The 17,909-nt window shown below is 43.2% G+C and overlaps 1 long non-coding RNA gene across 1 annotated transcript in view; it reads right to left on the bottom strand.

Annotated features, from left to right (window-relative positions):
• LOC307221005 overlaps window positions 1-16,752 on the bottom strand; it is a 37,953-nt gene extending 21,201 nt beyond the window's left edge. The window contains exons 1-2 of the long non-coding RNA XR_013841272.1: window positions 16,433-16,752; window positions 14,022-14,143 (exon numbers count right to left, since the gene is read on the bottom strand). This is a non-coding gene — a long non-coding RNA (uncharacterized lncRNA). The remainder of the gene's footprint in view (window positions 1-14,021; window positions 14,144-16,432) is intronic.
• Window positions 16,753-17,909: the final 1,157 nt, after the last annotated feature.

The following is a 17,909-nucleotide window of genomic DNA, read 5'->3' as shown; positions in this document are numbered from 1 at the left end:
TGCACTGCTGACATAGCATTGGTCCCAGAGAATTTTTGGCGAATGAAAATGGTGACTGCCATTTTCACCATATAGCCCTGTCTCCAGGGGAAATGGCAACCATTGGGAATGTTTCTCCCTGCCAGTATTATGAAGCTGACGCCCGCAGCAAAATGAAAGAGGAAGAGAGAGGAGTAGTTTCACTTCCCTTTCAGTGCCATTAACTTCCACTCCTGGAACTTCAGCCACAAAGTTCTCTGCTGATCATCATTGTTGAACATCACAGTAATTAAGGCCAGTCTTTGCTCATATGTGCGTTAGCAATCCTACACTTGCCGGTGCAAAGTCCTATTGTGTTCAATAGGGATCCCTTCCAGGAAAGTGGGTATAGGATTGCAGCCGGGAACACCTGTGGCGATCACACAGGGTCACCGGACGTTTCACCGTCTATTGATCCCTGTGCCACCACTTTATTTCTCGCTGCCACCACCCAGGCCCTACCTGGTACAATGCTGAGTCCAGTCAAGGTTAAATTGGAACATAAACTTTTGTTTATTTATTGCAGTTTAACAAGTGTGTGGTTTCATAAATGGTATCGGTCAATTACAATCATGGGGTGCCTATCCAGACCTATAAGTTCCGCTACCTGTTCTCACTCACTACACCACCTCTCAGATATTTACTTGTCTTCCTAGCCCCTAACTATTCCTGACTCAGCTTATTTCGCTACACTAACTCAACCTACCCACAAACTCTATCCCAATTCACTCCCATTCCAACCAACCTCCCAACAAACTCCTCCCTTCGCCTCTCCCAGAGCTGGTTTTATAGTCCCTCTGACTCCACCCCCTGGGTCCTGATTGGGTAACCTGTTTAACTATTTCACCTCCAGCACTTTCATATGTTAACGTCACAACACCATCGGGGGTGGTCCAAGCCGCCCCCAATTTTCAAGACAGGCCCCCTCAATATTCTGCAGCCTGCAGTGTGCCCTGCCGGGCCTTCCTGCAGCTACAATGGGCCCCGCCAGGCTCTCTTTGGTCCCATGTGGAGAGTCTGGGATCCTTTCAGCTGGAGATACTGGAGATCTTCTGCATGTCAAGTAGGCAGTCTACCACGGAGATCTCCCTCTCCCCTTTCTTTTCCTTCCTTCGTCACTATTGCCTAGTACTACGAGGCATTTGACATGGCGTCTCCACACTCAAGAGTTTGCTCTCCCCTCTTTATTTCAGGGCCTGCAGTTGCATGGGTTGATGGGACTCCATGACACAGTGCTGGTCCCAAGTTATCTCCTGAAGGCGCTTGACGCTTTGCCGAAACTAAGCAAGTGAAGCAGGTCTGGTCAGTGCCTTTGTGGGAGACTCCTGGGAATCAAATGTACCTTGCCATGGGTTCCATGATGGAAGAAAGGGGCAGGGGGGGTTAAATGTAAAACATTTTTTAAAACTCACAACACACATATTGTAGTATGTTACCAGAAAAGATAGGAGGCAGAGGTGCAGGGTGACTATTTTAGGCAGCATCCATATAAACAGTGGTACCTTGGGTTAAGAACTTAATTCGTTCTGGAGGTCCGTTCTTAACCTGAAACTGTTCTTAACCTGAGGTACCACTTTAGCTAATGGGGCCTCCCGCTGCCGCTGGAGCACGATTTCTGTTCTCATCCTGAAGCAAAGTTCTTAACCCGAGGTACTATTTCTGGGTTAGCGGAGTCTGTAACATGAAGCGTCTGTAACCTGAAGCATCTGTAACCTGAGATACCACTGTAGAACCATAGAATTTTAGAATTTTAGAATTGGGACCCCAAGGGTCATCCAGTCCACCCCTGCAATGCAGGGATCTCAGCTAAAGCATCCATGACAGATGGCCATCCAACCTCTGCTTAAAAACCTCCTGAGGAGACCATTCCACTGTCAAACAGCTCTTAATGTCGGAAAGTTCTTCGTAAGGTTTTGTTGGAATCTCCTTTCTTGTAACTTGAAACCATTGGTTTGAGTCCTACCCTGCAGAGCAGGAGAAACCAAGCTTGCTCCATCTTCCATGTGATAGCCCTTGAGATATTTGAAGATGGCTATCATATCTCATCTCAGTCTGTTCTTTTCTATCTCCTGTCAAATCTAGTTCCAGTCTCAAATGTCCCATTGGAAAAATAATGGTTTTTTATAAATAAACAAACAAACAAACGCACATCAGCAATGCAGAGTCTGATTCTTCTTATTCTCCTTCTCCTCCAAAAATAAGAGTTATACAATGATAACAAAGTGAAACCAAGAGATGGAGAAGTTCCTTGAGTTGCAAGGAGCAATGTCCCAACATTTTGTCGGTTTAGAGACCAGAGCTCACGATCTGGAAGTATATTCTCATTTGAAGGAGGCTTAGAAACCATGCGAGAGTATTCTTACAAGATTTTTGTGTACAAGCTGAGCCAGTGTACCAGGTGAGCTGTGTTGAAGCGCCACCTACTGAAGCATTGCTACATTGCCCTCGTCCCCCGCAATGACAAGCTCTTCTGGAATTAGTTATATCACCAACTCAATCTGGTTAAACTGGAATGGACATTGCAAATGAATTGTTGTGTCGAGAAGCAGAGATTTCTGTCTACGGGCCCCTCACTCCCATTGCAGATGATGTTGCATTGACTAGCGTTCTTGTGAATATATATATATATATATATATATATATATATATATATATATATAATCTCATATAGGGGGATCTGGAGGATGAAGCAGCAATGATAGTGTAATTTACAGAAGAGACATCACCCCATTATGGGGTGGAAGGAGGGGGGGTGGGAGGATAAACTAGCCCTTAATTCTAATTGCTTCCATTTGCCCTCTGTCTTGATTTAGAATAAAATAGCTTTAAGTGAATGTGTCCTGACCACAGGAAGGAACAACGTTAAACATTTTAATTATACAGGGAGTAAAAACAAAGCAAAAGCAAAACAATGAAAAACAAAATGTAAAGAAAGAAAAAGCTAATTGATGGAACATTAACATAAGCATTTAATGTAACCAATCTGGTTTGCAGAACAAGGAGAAGAGGAACGCAGCCCAAACTGAGAGCAATCAGAGCACATGGCCGTCTAAGAGGGTAGGAAACCATTAACCAAGCCATTTAAAGAAAATACCATCTTTTTGTGCATTCTGCTCACCCCAGAATATCCACCAGGCTTACAAAGGAATAAAGGGAGGAAGAGAGAGAAGGAGAAATTTATTATCAAGCTGATAAATACCACTTTTCATTTTCCCTCTTCAAACCAAGTCACATGAGAATTGAGTAATGTTGTATGCCATAAATGCAATTTTTTTGAGCAATCTGTAATTGCCCTGGGCCTTCGCCTGACATAAAAGAGCCACATTTATGCAACGTGACCTCCATATGGGCATTCCCAATTTTGCACAGAAGTGCTCAGCCTGAGAAATCCTAAAGCCCTGTCTGTGTGGGTAGCACAAGTGACTTCTGCAAAGGCCTGGTCTGAATGGATATCAACACACAAACACGAATATGCACCAACCACAGTCTGAGAATGCCAGTACGGTAAGGTCTGACTAGAGATTTCCATATTTAAAGCCGCGCGGAACACTCAGAGTTGCCATTGGATTCATCTTGCTCTGTTTGAAGTATCATTTTGTCTTATATCTCTTCATTACATGCCTCAACACGAACATGGTTCCCAGGTTTATGAACTCAGTGGAGCTTGGGTAAGAGTAAGAGTAACTGGGAGCTCCAGTGCAAAGGGATTTGTGTATTTTTTTTCATCTGGAGAACCTATTGTTGTTCACATGCCACACGTGTAAGATTAGCACACCTGAAAGCTGCGAAACATGAGCAAACTGAGATTCATTCAGGGAACTCGCTGCAGTTGGTAGTGTCAAGATGGACACAGTTCAGAACATCCTTTGCCAACCTGTTGCCCCCTGTCAGATGTTTTGGACCACAAAGCCCATCATCCCCAATCAACACAGCTCTACTAGCTCGGGCGGATGTGCATGACAGTCCAAAACATCTGGAGGGCACCAGTTTGGTGACCCCTGGCCCAGAACAACCAATGCAAAAATCAAATGAACATATTCTGAGCCAGACTGAGTCTCATCCCAAATCAGAATACACCTTATTCTGAGGTCACACCATACATTTAAAGTGCTATGTACCACTTTAAACAGTATTGGCTCCTCCCCCCCAAATATTCTGGGAACGTCTTTTGGTTGAGTTGTTACATTTCCCAGAGTTCGCTATGAAGAGGGAACATTCAGGGGTTTCCATGCAGGACACCTTTACATTTTGATCCATTTTAAACAAAGGAAAAATCTATATCTTTTTCGTTTTCTGCCACAATTTGATAGCTGCAATGGTTCTCCTGCGAGGCCAGACTCTACCATTTTAGGGGATGTACAATAGAAATCATGGGGTGTGGAAAAGGAGTGGGCTGGAAGAAATGTCACCCTCCAAGCAATGATCCTGTTACCCTAGGGGTCATCGGCAGGTGGGATTATCCCCTCATGGGTTTCTGGGAATACTGCCTATACTCCTTCAGAAAAAGAGACAGTGCCAGTTTAGATCAGTGCAGTGGTTCTTCTGCACAGGGCGTTGAGCCAAAGGGGTGCAGAACCATCACCATCAAACCTATATTGATACAGGTAGCTACTCAAAGTTAGGGGGTGTCAAATCTTGTCCCCTGAAAGAGATCACACTATTGACCTGCATAGGGAAAGAGATCATGGCAAAATAGCCAGAAAAGACTGGGATAGGGGGAATGTCACCTACAGTAAACACTCTAATACCCTGAGGGTCATTGGTGAAAGTTAGCCTTCTGACCCTGCCATGGAAATTTGGAGATACAATGGAGGTCTCTGTCCATTGACTTGTGTAAGGAAATCATAGAGAGGATGGGGGGAAAGCCTTGTTGCTCAAGCAGAAGTCCTTGAACAGGACTTCCACCGTCGGCGTTGCTGGTGTGCATCCTGCCCGTTGTATTTTTTTGCACACGTAATCCAAATGCAAGACTGTAAGCATTGGTTCATGCCGGATGTCAAGGTCCAAACCTGTTTAGATGGGTGTGGCTGTAATGCAGTCAGTACACTGGTTTCCTAAAGCCAACAGCTCTGAAACTGGAATCTACTGTGCTGAAGGCACAGTTTTGCCCCTCTGCTCAGAGGCTCTTTGGGTGTATCTATTGGGCGGGGGTGGAGTGAGTGGACCTTCGCTGACCTACATTACCTCTTTGAGTAAGAACTGGTCCTCACCAGAAATGACTTCACCAGGTGGAGTGGATGCTACGCTAGCTTCTCAGCAGGTGGGTTGCTGCTGCTGGCCAGGAGAGAGGGCAGGGAAGGGTGAGGTGGCAGGGAGGTCAATGCAATGCAGACGCAAACAGAGAGAGGGGTGTTAGTGATGGAGAAAGGGAGATGCAGTTGGGGCGGTCCAGTGTGGTGTAGTGGTTAAGAGCGGTAGACTCGTAATCTGGGGAACCGGGTTCGCGTCTCCGCTCCTCCACATGCAGCTGCTGGGTGACCTTGGCTAGTCACACTTCTTTGGAGTCTCTCAGCCTCACTCACCTCACAGAGTGTTTGTTGTGGGGAGGAAGGGAAAGGAGAATGTTAGCCTCCTCCTCCTCCTCCTCCTCCTCCTCCTCCTCTTCTTCTCCATCTTCTTCTTCATCCCGGGGTGTGTGTGACAAAATCCCCCCTGGGTGTATTGCCACCACACTAATAGGGACACCCATAGGGAAGGGATGCGCAGCGTCCATAGGGATGGGGCACACTGTGGGGCCTCAGCTGCCTTATAGCTGGGGGGGGGGATGCAGTGGGCAGATAGTGGGTGGGATGAGGCATATGGTGTCCATAGGGATGGGGCATCCCTATGGGTGGGCAGCCCCACCCCTGGGCGTGCCGCCCCTGGTGCCTGAAAGGTTTCCTCCACCACTGGGGGGGGTGCATTCAGATGTGGGGATTATTGTGTTAGTTCTCCTGCTTACGATGCTAGCTTCTGTCCTGGTTTCTGTTGTGGCTTCTTGAACCACAGGCCGCCACCTCACAGTCACCTCAGTGGGTGTGGTGTGACACAACAGCTGCTGTCATCAGGCACACCACCACCCTTTCTGCGCAAATGTGTTTCTGATCCTCCGCCCATGAAAATGGCAGGGAAGAACTGTATGCTGGAATACCGCCCCAAATTTTGTCATATATGGCAGGATCCATGAAAACAGCAGAAACCTTCCTGTGCAAAAAGTCCCATGATTTTCTGAGTCAACAGAGTGGCAAGAAGATTTTTCTTTTATTTTCTGGAAGCAATTAACACAGAAAAGACCACTAAACTTCTACAAGATTCTGCTAAATTTTCAGAAGTGGCTTTTATCAGAAATTATCAGGTATGGAAACATCAAGAAATGGAATCAAGTGAGGGTGGGCATGAATGTTGCTTTAATATGAACCTTTCTTTTTCTATTGGATGATAGGTTCAGGGAATGGATTAAAAATGTGGCATGGGACCCAAAATCACTAATGGGTTCTCTCAAATAAAAAGTAAATATTTCAGTGCCTTTAAACCATTGCTTTTATTAACATTTCCTTCTTTCCAATTTCCTAATAAAAATAGTTTAATTTGTATACTCTTCAGGATGTAATGAGGACCTGCCACAAACGGTTCTAATTTAATGTTTTTCTGGAGTTCATTTATGGAAATCTGGAAGGATTTTGAGTGGCTTGTCAGAGCAAATAAAGGTACATCTTAAATGAAATTTGGCAGTTAACATCACCCCAGCTTGCCTGAATGGCATGATTTACAGTAACTGGATAAAGGCTCCAAAAGATCCCCCCCCTCTCTCTCTCTCTCTCATGTGTGTGTGTGTGTGTGTGCTGTCATTTAGCTTTCCTGTAGACCCATTAAATGAAACTCATTATCAAAACCGAACCTTGATTATGCTGTATCTTAGAAATGAAGCTCAATAAAGTCAACAGTGATCAGAGAGGTTAAAAATACTGTCCTTGGGATACCTCAAAATCAAGGGGACCTACAGGTTTTTAGTCCCTTATGAGCATTACTAAATCATTCATTTATAAGTCATTCATCTTACCCTTTTTTGGAGGGGGGGGGGAAATGATAAATTGATTCAGAAGTACCAGTGCACAATTAGTTTCCCAGAGAAAATTCCTAATTATGAGTAAAACATTAATTCATCAAAAAAGCATGCACCACAGGTCATGAAATCAGCTCTCCAAGCAAGACCTCTAATGTATCCACCAGGTTTCTCATTTAGGTGAATGGAGGAAGGGAACAAATTGGCATGGACAGTCAGATCAGATCCTTCCATTTATATTCAGGCAAAGTTGTGCATTTGGGTGAAGTGTATGACCCATTTATTTTCCGTGCAAGTATCTTAATGCAGAATAAGAGAACCTTGATTATGCTGGGATGGGGAACCAGTCCATGCTGAACCTGCTGAAAGCACAGGCTCAGAGAAGCTATAACAGCCACTCCCTCATTATTATTACTACTGTTATTAATAATAGTTATTACTACTACTACTACTATTATTATTAACAACAACAACAACAACAACTATTATTATTAATAATAGTAGACACCATTGTTATCAGGAAGAAGGAAAAAAAGAAAGAAGGAAGGAAGGAATCATAATTTTGGAGGGAAACATTCAGATAGGGTGAAGCCAGGTCCTTTGGGCTGGGGGCAGCTCTTTTTTGCTATCCATGGCCACCATTTTCTGTTCTGCAATTTCATCAATATATGATTGCTGGCACCTCACTTAAAAAAAAATATCAAAAAAGTTATTTCCAAGCAAGCAAGATGAATTATCAGAGTTCAAGAGCACATTCCAGGCTTTCACAAAAACACTCCTCACAGATCCTACCTCGAGTGCTTTTGCCTGGCTGAAGTGTATCCTTTAACACGGACCATTTGTCCTACACACACATTAAAAAAATGATGTGAAAATGCTTTTTAAAAAAACGTTTTGAAAAATACACTGAATTTGTCATAGTTCACTTTTGCCATCTAGTGTCACATTTGTATATTGCCCTTTACAGCACACTTAAAACTTTTTATTTGCAGCTGTATAGCTGAGTCCCTAGTTGCCTAGATGGAGGTTAGAGAGGGACATATGAATGTATGTAGAAACAAGCCTAATCTAGAGTAGTAGAATAGCCCCACCCACCACTGGCAATTGGCTCTTGGAAATGTGGTCCTCAGGCTGAGTAAGGTTCTTCAGCCCTGCAATACACGGAAAACACAGCAGAGACCAACATGTTAGCCAATGATGCAGGAATATTTTATTGAAGTGGTATTTCACTGGCTCATACCTTTTGCCTTTAAGTGCATCTCATTTATCTTGGCTCAGAAGTTTTATTTGACGTCTAAATCAGAACTAGAAAGCTGTCAGGTTATCTCATAATCCTTTTATTCCTTGCTGTTATGACTTAAGGTAGTTGCTTTAACAAATATACTCTTTACTAGTGGGACCAACAATATTTTGTGCCCTCCTAGGTATGCGTGTTGTTTTTTGTTTGGTTGGTTGTTGTTGTTTTTGAGCAATCCAGTTTAGGGTTTTTTTTTCTAAAGCCCCCCCCCCCCCTTGTAAACCCTGCCCCCTCCAACTCCCCATGTTCCTCTTCTGTGTGGGTGGTGTCCTTGTGGCTACAGAAGGAACAGCATTCAGAAAATTGTAATCATTATTATTATGCAGGAGGATCTTCAGAAGAAAAGGTTTCATTTAAAACCAATGCCAGAAAAGAAAGTTAGTGCAATCCTATAGAAGTCTGTCCAGAACTGGGTTCAGTGGGCTTTATTACCATGTAAGTATAGGTGTGGGATTGCAGCCTTCGTTCAGAGACAGTGAAATGTATTCAGTGCTACTTCTTCTCAGAAGAGACTCACTGACATAAATGAACCTAAGTTAGCCATAGCCATTAACATCAGTGGGTCTACTTTGAGTAGGGCTAGCACTGGGTACAGCCCAGTGTATGACAGCCACACAATTTGCGGCTGGTTATTTCCATAACAATGCATCAGTTTCACTCTTCATCTCACCACCTGGTAGCAACGTGTCAATTTCACCCTTCCTCACCTCAATAAGTGGAGCCCCTGCAAACAGATATGAAGGTTCTTCAAACCCCAGCAGCTCCTGAAATCAGTCCGTCCCCCGTCCCCTCGCTTTATGGCTGCGAAGTAGAAAACTGCTTTATGATGAATGGTTCATGTACCTGAAGATCAAGCAAAAACGAATGAACAAAACTACAGTGGTACCTCGGGTTGAGAACTTAATTCGTTCTGGAGGTCCATTCTTAACCCGAAACCATTCTTAACCTGAGGTACCACTTTAGCTAATGGGGCCTCCCACTGCCGCTGCCACGATTTCTGTTCTCATCCTGAAGCAAAATTCTTAACTTGAGGTACTATTTCTGGGTTAGTGGAGTCTGTAACCTGAAGTGTCTGTAACCTGAAGAGTCTGTAATCCGAGGTACCACTGTACAGATCCTGAATACATCTATATGTGAGTAGGTTGGCTACACATTTTCTGAGAACTAGCAACTAGTGTGAATGTATCTGCAGCACTGCCTTAATGTAAACACTGCTCTGGAGATCCCTCCTCCCTTTCCATATATTTCCTATTTCCTTATTAAGAAAAAGTAGGAAATATGGTAGCTCCTCCAACCAAAGTTTTCTTTTCTTTAATGAGCATATAGATAACAGAGAGCAGAGATGGGAAACCTATGGCCCTCCAGGTATTCTCATAATCCGCCTCCCATCATCCCTGATCTTTGGCCATGTTGGCTGGGGCTGATGGAAGCCCAACAACTTCTAGAAGGCTATAGGTTCCCCATTCCTGACACAAATGTTCGGCATTATTATGATATCATGAGTTAAGGGCTAATTGGTATATTTGAACTGTGTACGTTGAACAAAACCGATATGCTCTTTTTTTTGTGAGTCAGCATAACATAGTTATGTGTCTCAGTTCAAATCTATGCTGAACCATGAAACTTGCTACTCAAATCAATGACTTTGGATGACTCACTCAGGCTGAAAGTCTATATACCGGTAAATTTATCTTGGACTAAACCTTGCTGAACTTACTGTATGTCTAAGTAGAAAGTGTAAGATTGTACAGAAAGGTACAGTCCTATACAAATTTACCTGAGAATAAGCCCCACTGAACTCAGTGAGACATGCATCTGAGTAAACAGATACATGTAAGGTTGCAATCCTGCACCTGCATACTTGGACGTCTCAAGTATCTCAAGAGCTTCTAGGCACAGATTTCACTGTCATTCTCAGTCACTGTCATTCTCAGCCACCTGAAACTATTGTTTTGGGGATAAAATGGGACATCTACATGCACACTGCTCTACAGTCTTTGGAGAATAAAAATGTAACAATAAATAATAATGAGCCTGGCAGATTCAAATTACCGTTTGTGGACATGTCAACCATTTGCCGCCATCTTTTATTTTCAGGTTGTTAGCCATCAATTTTGGGGGGAAATAACTTGACTCACCTTGGGGGAATGAAAATCTTGACATATGAACTTAGAAATCATGAGAGTGGGATTAATTTTATTTGCTTGCTTCAAAACATCTCCGCCGAGCACGGAAACAATTCAGCCTGAAAACCATAGGGGTGAGATGATAAAATGTTCTGAGAGATAAATGTGCTTCAAATAGACAATAATGGCTAACACACTGTACGTGTTGCAGCACACATATCTTCGGACGAAAACATTTTTTCACTTTAACACTTAACCCAAGTGCATTCTTTTATTTAAAAAAATGAAAGACAAATCTGATTGGCTGTTCTTCAGACACCCAGATGATTTCTAACGCAGATAGATCGGCACCCTGCCTGGAACACTGGAACTACGAGGCCACCCTGTAGATTCCAGGCAGTGGGTCTCCCAAGCAGCCTGCGAAGAGTTTGTTCCCGTGTCAACTTAAAGATCTTATTTCCGTCACTCTCTCTCCCCGTTTCTTACTTCCACTTTCTTGTAATGATATTCACCTCCTGCGCACACATTGGAAACAATCCTTAGATCACCATATCATTTTAGTCTACAGATTAGCTTTTCCCCTCTCTGAGCACCGCGTGTCAGGAGGTGTTAATAATGGCGCAAAAGCAATAGCAGTATTTCCATAGGCTGACCTTCTCTTCTGGAGCCCCATTTTCTGTAAGTTCTATTTCAGTTTAATGGCTAGGAGAACAGTCGGCGATGAAGCCATTCCGACGCATAAATTATTCACAAAAAGAGAGGAGGTGAAACGTGGGGGGGGGGGATTTCAGTCCCCACGGTTTCTAAAGTCATTGTCTCATTCAAGAGTCAAAGCGGGGCATTCAACTAAGTTTGACTCTGAGTAAACCAAGCCCACTGAAATTAAGTAACCTAACTTAGGGCTCATGAACACTCCCTCTTGGCCCGCTGCTTTCCCCTGGGGAAAACTGCTCTTTAGCACTCAATCAGAGCAAACAGCAGTTCGGGGTTTTTTCTGGATTGACGTTTCACTTTGATTTAGTGCTAAAGAGTGGGTTTTTCCTGGGAAAGGAGCAGGACAAGGGGAAAAACACTTGGACCCATGTTTTCTAGGCAAGAGACAAGTGTGGGCGAGCCCTTAGTCGTATTTGTTAATTTCAGTGGGTCTGTTCTGAGTAAACCCCAGATGAATACCATTCAATATGGTACTGCAACTACTACTACTACTACTAATAATAATAAAGCACTTCATATGGACCAGTTTGATTTCTTTGTAATTTGCTTTTGTTTGCATAGCTATTGGGCTAAAAATATTACTGCAGACATTAAAACGAAATAAGAATGTTTTGTCAATCTTCAGCTATTGGAATTTTCTGTATTCACCTAAGCAGCCTTATCAATTGAAGCACGTGCAATGACTTCTGCTTGCACAATGAGGCTTCCTGTCTCCTTCCTCTGGCTTGGGGAAGGGTTGGGAGAACTGCCAGAAGAATGCCCAGCTGGAGGCAAGGGAGAATTATTCCCTTGTCTACATGTTTCCTTCTTTTTCCTACAGGGGGATGAAATTCTTCCTGCCCTGTGCTATTCCAGCCTACATGCAGGGAACTGCATGTTGGCTATAGGGCTTACATTATAGAAGGTGATTCTCAGTTTCAAGGGGTGTCCAATGACCATCCTCTGTCCAAGTCCTATCTAAAGATAAAGAAGGGAGAACAGAAGGGACCTTGAAGCTGCCCTTTGACAGCTCCTGGACTCCAGGCTGAGCAAGCACACAGATCCTTGCATCACTGTCTCCCCTGCTATGGTGAAGTGTATGGTATTTCTATTCAAGTTATAGTAATTATTTCTAAATTTGCATGTATAAAATCAAGATTAGGACATGCAAATTTTATGTCAATCTGTGCCCCACCCTTTTCCTATTTTGGATGATGCATAGCACTGTGAGGAGTAAACTACAGTTTCCATGATTATTTTAGGGAAGTGATGCCCTTTAAATGTATGGTTTACGCATACCAAAGACTCAGAAATCAGTAGCACAGTGTATCAAGAAAAGGCGGACGGTAACAATTGAGTCTTCAAGGCATGGTTCTAGGCCTGTGCTGAACTCAACCTTTCATGGTTCCATCAGAGAGGAATTCTGCAACCACAGTGCCACCACCGAGAAAGCACCATCCCATGTGCTTGCCAACATAACTGACCGCAGTTTGACAGCAATGTATCAGCCCAGTATACCTGAAGGAGCATCTCCACTCCCATCGTTCTGCCGAGGTCCAGCGCCGAGGGCCTTCTGGCGGTTCCCTCCCTGCGAGTAGCAAAGTTACAGGGAACCAGGCAGAGGGCACCCGCCCTATGGAACACCCTCCCATCAGATGTCAAATAGATAAACAACTACATGACATTTAGAAGATATCAGAAGGCAGCCCTGTTTAGGGAAGTTTTTAATGTGTGACATTTTAATGTATTTTTAATCTTTGTTGGAAGCCACCCAGAGTGGCTGGGGAAACCCTGCCAAATGGACAGGGTACAAATAAATTGTTGTTGTTGTTGTTGTTGTTGAACCCTCCTTGTCTAAAGTGAAATAAATTGCTCTTTACACTATGTCTTCTCACAGAGAAATAGGTTTCTGTTTTTGTGTGGGGTTTTTTTTTGAACTTCAGCCTGAAAACTGCTTTCCTGAAACCATCCTAGGAAGATTCCCCCCCCCCCCATTCATCCATTTAATGAAGGATTCAACTAACTGCCTCCAGCATCTTCGTTCTGGAGACTTCCTTTGGCTCCATGAATTTGCCTGAAGTCTTGAGAGGATGCCAACCTTCTCCTGATCTCCATTGTCTTCCTGGTGTGCTATTTTCCTTGCATTATGGGACACTTCCTCCAAACATTGCATTTTAAACAATGAATGCCAGCCAAAATAGGCAAAAATCTCTGAAAATCTCACTGTTCACGCTCAGATTAACTAACATTACCCTTTACAGCGCGAAGTCACCTGTTCTTTATTTTATGAGGAACTGCATGTGCTGTGATATCAGGAAGATGTGTTTTAATGATTAGTAGCATTGCACTGGTAGAATGCAGGGCAAAGAGCCCTCCAACTATGTGGCTGTATATTGGAGGTGCCCCATGGCACCTTGGCAGAAAGTACATCCCAGATTCTGCAGCATTTCTGCTAAAGAAACCAAGGCAACAAGGCTGGAAGAGATCTCTGCCTGAGACCACGGACCAAGAGTATGGGCAACATCTTCATATTTAATATATAGGATGCCTATTCTCCCCTCCCCCCATCTTGTGTACTTCACAAAGCATAAATAAAAGAGATCAAGAGTGATGGGTGTATTCACTATGGACAACAATGCACCTCACATTCTACTTTCAACTAACATCTGTCTTTAGCCAAAGGCATTTGATATAAACAGAAATGATAATGAATGATATTCAAGCTGACAACTCAATCTTTGATACTGGCACCACTATTTTAGATTTCTTTGAAGGCCCACAAGACTCAGAATTGGTTATGCTGCCTGCTCCAACTGCAAGATCTAAACAACCTGTCAAAACCTACCTCCTTCTCCTTCTCCTCCTTCTCAGGATGAAAAGGTCTTTGGTTCCCCTGGTCACACACACAAATAATCTATTATTTGTTCATCTTCTGCCCAAGCCTGCTCTAGAACAGAGTATGAAGAGCTGTTCACAGCAGCAGCAGCAGCAGCAACAACAACAACAACAACAAAAAGGTTTTGTACTGAATGAATAAAAACTTTTTAAGGCAGGTATGAAATTTAATCTATCTAGCATATGTTTCACATCTAAAAAAAAAATACCTTTCAAATAACAAATGGTCGGCAAGTTTGGTCTCAGGTCTTAGCCTTGTGCCTTACCTGATTGCTGTTTTAACATGCTGTACCCATGTCTACCACTTAGATTGGAGACTGAGAAATTTTCCAGCCTATGGAATTCTCTTGCGGGGAACCTTCTGGGAGATATTTGTTAGTGGTGACTAGGTCCAGAGGCCAACGTGGGCAGGACAAAGGATGTGACACTTATCATTGTATAGTAGGCTACATTCCAGTCACACAAAGGCCAAAGGTGACTAGAATGTAGTCATACACCAAAGGTGGCCTGTCACATTTCACCACCTGAGATGAAACAGAAATGTACCACCCTCTGCCCCCACCACATTTGCCACTGCTGGAATGCAGCCCCTCTCAGTGAACTCAGCAAGAAGGAAGCATTCTGCAAGGCCTTGCTGCTCGTTTTCTCTGCCCTAGGGGCAGGGAAGACGAGTGGCAACATTGTGTGTGGGAAAGCCCCCCTCTCAATCAAACTCAGCAAGAGTGGAGGGTGTTCCAGTGGTGGTAGAGGTGGTGGGGTGGGCAGGGCACCATCTCTTGCACTTCTGGCACCTGAGGCAGCTGCTTCTCCCTGCCTAATGGGTGGGCCAGCTTTCTCTCTCTCTCTCTCTCTCTCTCTCTCTCACACACACACACACACACACACATCTCTTCATCATTCATCTAAGCAAGCAAGATGCATAATTCACAGACGCATTCCAGCCACTCAGAAGGACTTATGGGGGGCAAAGAGCAGGACCAAAGAGCGTGGTTTGACCCAGGGAGAGTCTTGAGGGCCAGATAATTAGACCTGAAGGACTACATTCAATCTTTTGACCTAAGGTTCCTAATTCTACCATGGTGAATAGGAAATCAACCCTTTATATATTGAGCCAATCCCAAACCAAGGTTGGCTGAGTGGGAGTACAGAAAACTTCCCAGTCTACCATATAATGCCTAGTACCTTCTTTCCCAGTAGTGTTTCTGTTTCAGCTAAATTTTAAACCATAAAAGACCACGAGCCGTTTTATTGGTTTGTTTCTTTATAAGGCATTTCTAAGCCACCTAGTATTTGGAAAGTCTATTGAGTGGTATGCAAAACCACAACATTAAAACCATGCAGTGTCATTAAAGACAGAGATACAACATAAAAGCCAGTGAAGCAGTTATTATAAAAACAGGATCCAATCTTATGGGTCAGGGAAAGCATGGGTAGAAAGATATGTGTCTACTAGATTTCAGAATTAACTTATGGTTCACATGGAGCAAGATCATGGGTTGGGTTCTACATAAGCCTACCACTAACAGAAAGTTCTGTCCATTCGTGCAGGGAACTGCAATACATTGCAGTTGCTCCCTACATTGGCTCCCAGTACGTTTCCGAGCACAATTCAAAGTGTTGGTATTGACCTTTAAAGCCCTAAACGGCTGAAGGAGTGTCTCCACCCCCATCGTTCTGCCCAGAAGCTGAGGTCCAGCACCGAGGGCCTTCTGGTGGTTCCCTCATTGCGAGAAGCAAAGCTACAGGGAACCAGGCAGAGGGCCTTCTCAGTAGTGTCGCCCGCCCTGTGGAACGCCCTCCCATCAGATGTCAAAGAGATAAATAACTACCTGATATTCAGAAGACATCTGAAGGCAGCCCTGTTCAGGGAAGTTTTTAATGTGTGGCATCTTTTTTGGTCTTTGTGGAAGCCGCCCAGAGTGGCTGTTGAAACCTATTATTATTATTATTATTATTATTATTATTATTATTATTATTCAGTGGAAACTTCTGCTTGAAGGTATGAAGGAGGCCATTTTTGTCCATTTCTCCTTCGGTCCATTTGCACCACCTCTCCCGTGCTGCTCCAGAAGGTGCCACAACCACCCAGAGCAAATTTCCAGAGGGCTGCAGCTGGAAGAAGGGATTGTTCAAAACCAACTCAGCTCCCCCTTCCTGCCTCCACTTCCTCCAGTGGGAGACCACAGGAACTCGATCCAAGCCACGATGAGCAGATCTTAAAGAACGGAGCTGGCTTCAAGGCACAGATTGGGCAGAGGAGGCGGAGGTGCATACCTAAGCTATGCAGGAACTCAGCCATTCGAGAAAGCATTCATTTGCTGTATCCTAGTCTACATTTATTCAAAATCCACACTCACTCACCCAGACAGATTTCCAGAATAATGCAGCTTGCGGAGGTATATTTCCAAACTGTGCAAGCTCTAAGTCAAATCGGACAGGCCATATTTTGAATGAAGCGATGGGTTCCCTTTCGGCTTTTTGCCTGCATTTCTGTGCATAACCAAATGCAAGTTATAATTTGTGAAGAGTCCCAGAATAGTAAATGCAGTTCATGTCTGGGCACTTACTGGCTCCTGCACTTTGAAATGTAATTGAACAGGAACAAGTACAAGTGCAATTGAATATGTAGGCTAGAGGCACTAAGCTGCAGCCTCAAAGAGGTCATGCCGAAATGAATTTTTAAAAAGGGACTATAAAATTGCATCTAAGATAGATGGGATGCAAAAGCAATATTTAAATGAAATTGTTATGGATATAAGTCACTTGCCAAGTATTCTAGCCCATTCCCAACATAAAATATCTTTTTGCTTCATATATAAAACATTGTTATTATTCACATCTTATGTCATGTTAACGTATTATAACTTAAATGTTTAATGTATATATTAAAATCCGGTGTCATCATTAACATAGTTGATGAATCTCCTTGAAGGAAAAGAGACTGGGCAAGACATGCCGAGAGACAGATAATTTTTACAATTAGAATTAAAAATATGTGACTTTGAGTGTGAGAAGACAAAGATGTGTTTTTCAAAAGTTCCGCGTTTCCTCTTTTATTCTCCCCCCCCACTTTCTTTCCCTGAAACCTGAGTGCCATTTGTTTCCTCTTAAACGACATTTCAAATATTTTACCATAAACATAAATCACATATCTTTTTGAGAAGGCAAATGACAAACTAAATTTCAGGACTGACTCCTGTATTCCTATGTGCTGCCTGGGACCAAAGAGATGAGCAGTTGCTTTATAGATTGTATCTGAAGGATAAACAAAGAGAGGCACTTGGAAATAGAAGATACGGCAGTTGAAACTGACATGCTCCCTCATCATTGATGAATGTCATTCACAGCCATGTATCCCTTCCCTCTGTGCATATCTCATTTCACTAGTTTCATGGTGAAACAGCTTGTGAGTTCAGTAACACTCACCCTCTTTTGCAAATAAAATAGTGTTACATTTTAACCTTCATCTCTGCTTCTTGCTTAATTGAGTGCTTGTTTCCCAACAACTGTAGGGACAGCCTTTCCAACCCAGTGCTGCCCTGGCAATGAGTCAGTCTTGACTTATCTCAGTTTCTCATCTTTTCAATCTATAGTTTAGTTCTCCACATTCCCAGTTTGCATTTAAAAAATAAAGAAAAGTTCTCGTGACAATTAACCAGCATTAATAAACACATTTTTGTATGCAATGTTCACTTAATATGTTACTTTTTGTATGTTATTTTCATCAGTGTATTAAGATATTCAATTCTATCCACATTTCCTCCTTAATATATGCATTAATTGAGTGGAGAATTGTATTTTAGTTTTGAAAGATAACTGAATTTTGGGTTGTGTGGGA

The sequence above is a fragment of the Podarcis cretensis genome (assembly GCF_951804945.1).
Source record: "Podarcis cretensis genome assembly, chromosome: 7".
Taxonomy (NCBI): Eukaryota; Metazoa; Chordata; class Lepidosauria; order Squamata; family Lacertidae; genus Podarcis; species Podarcis cretensis.
This window is presented reverse-complemented; position numbering and strand designations above follow the sequence as displayed.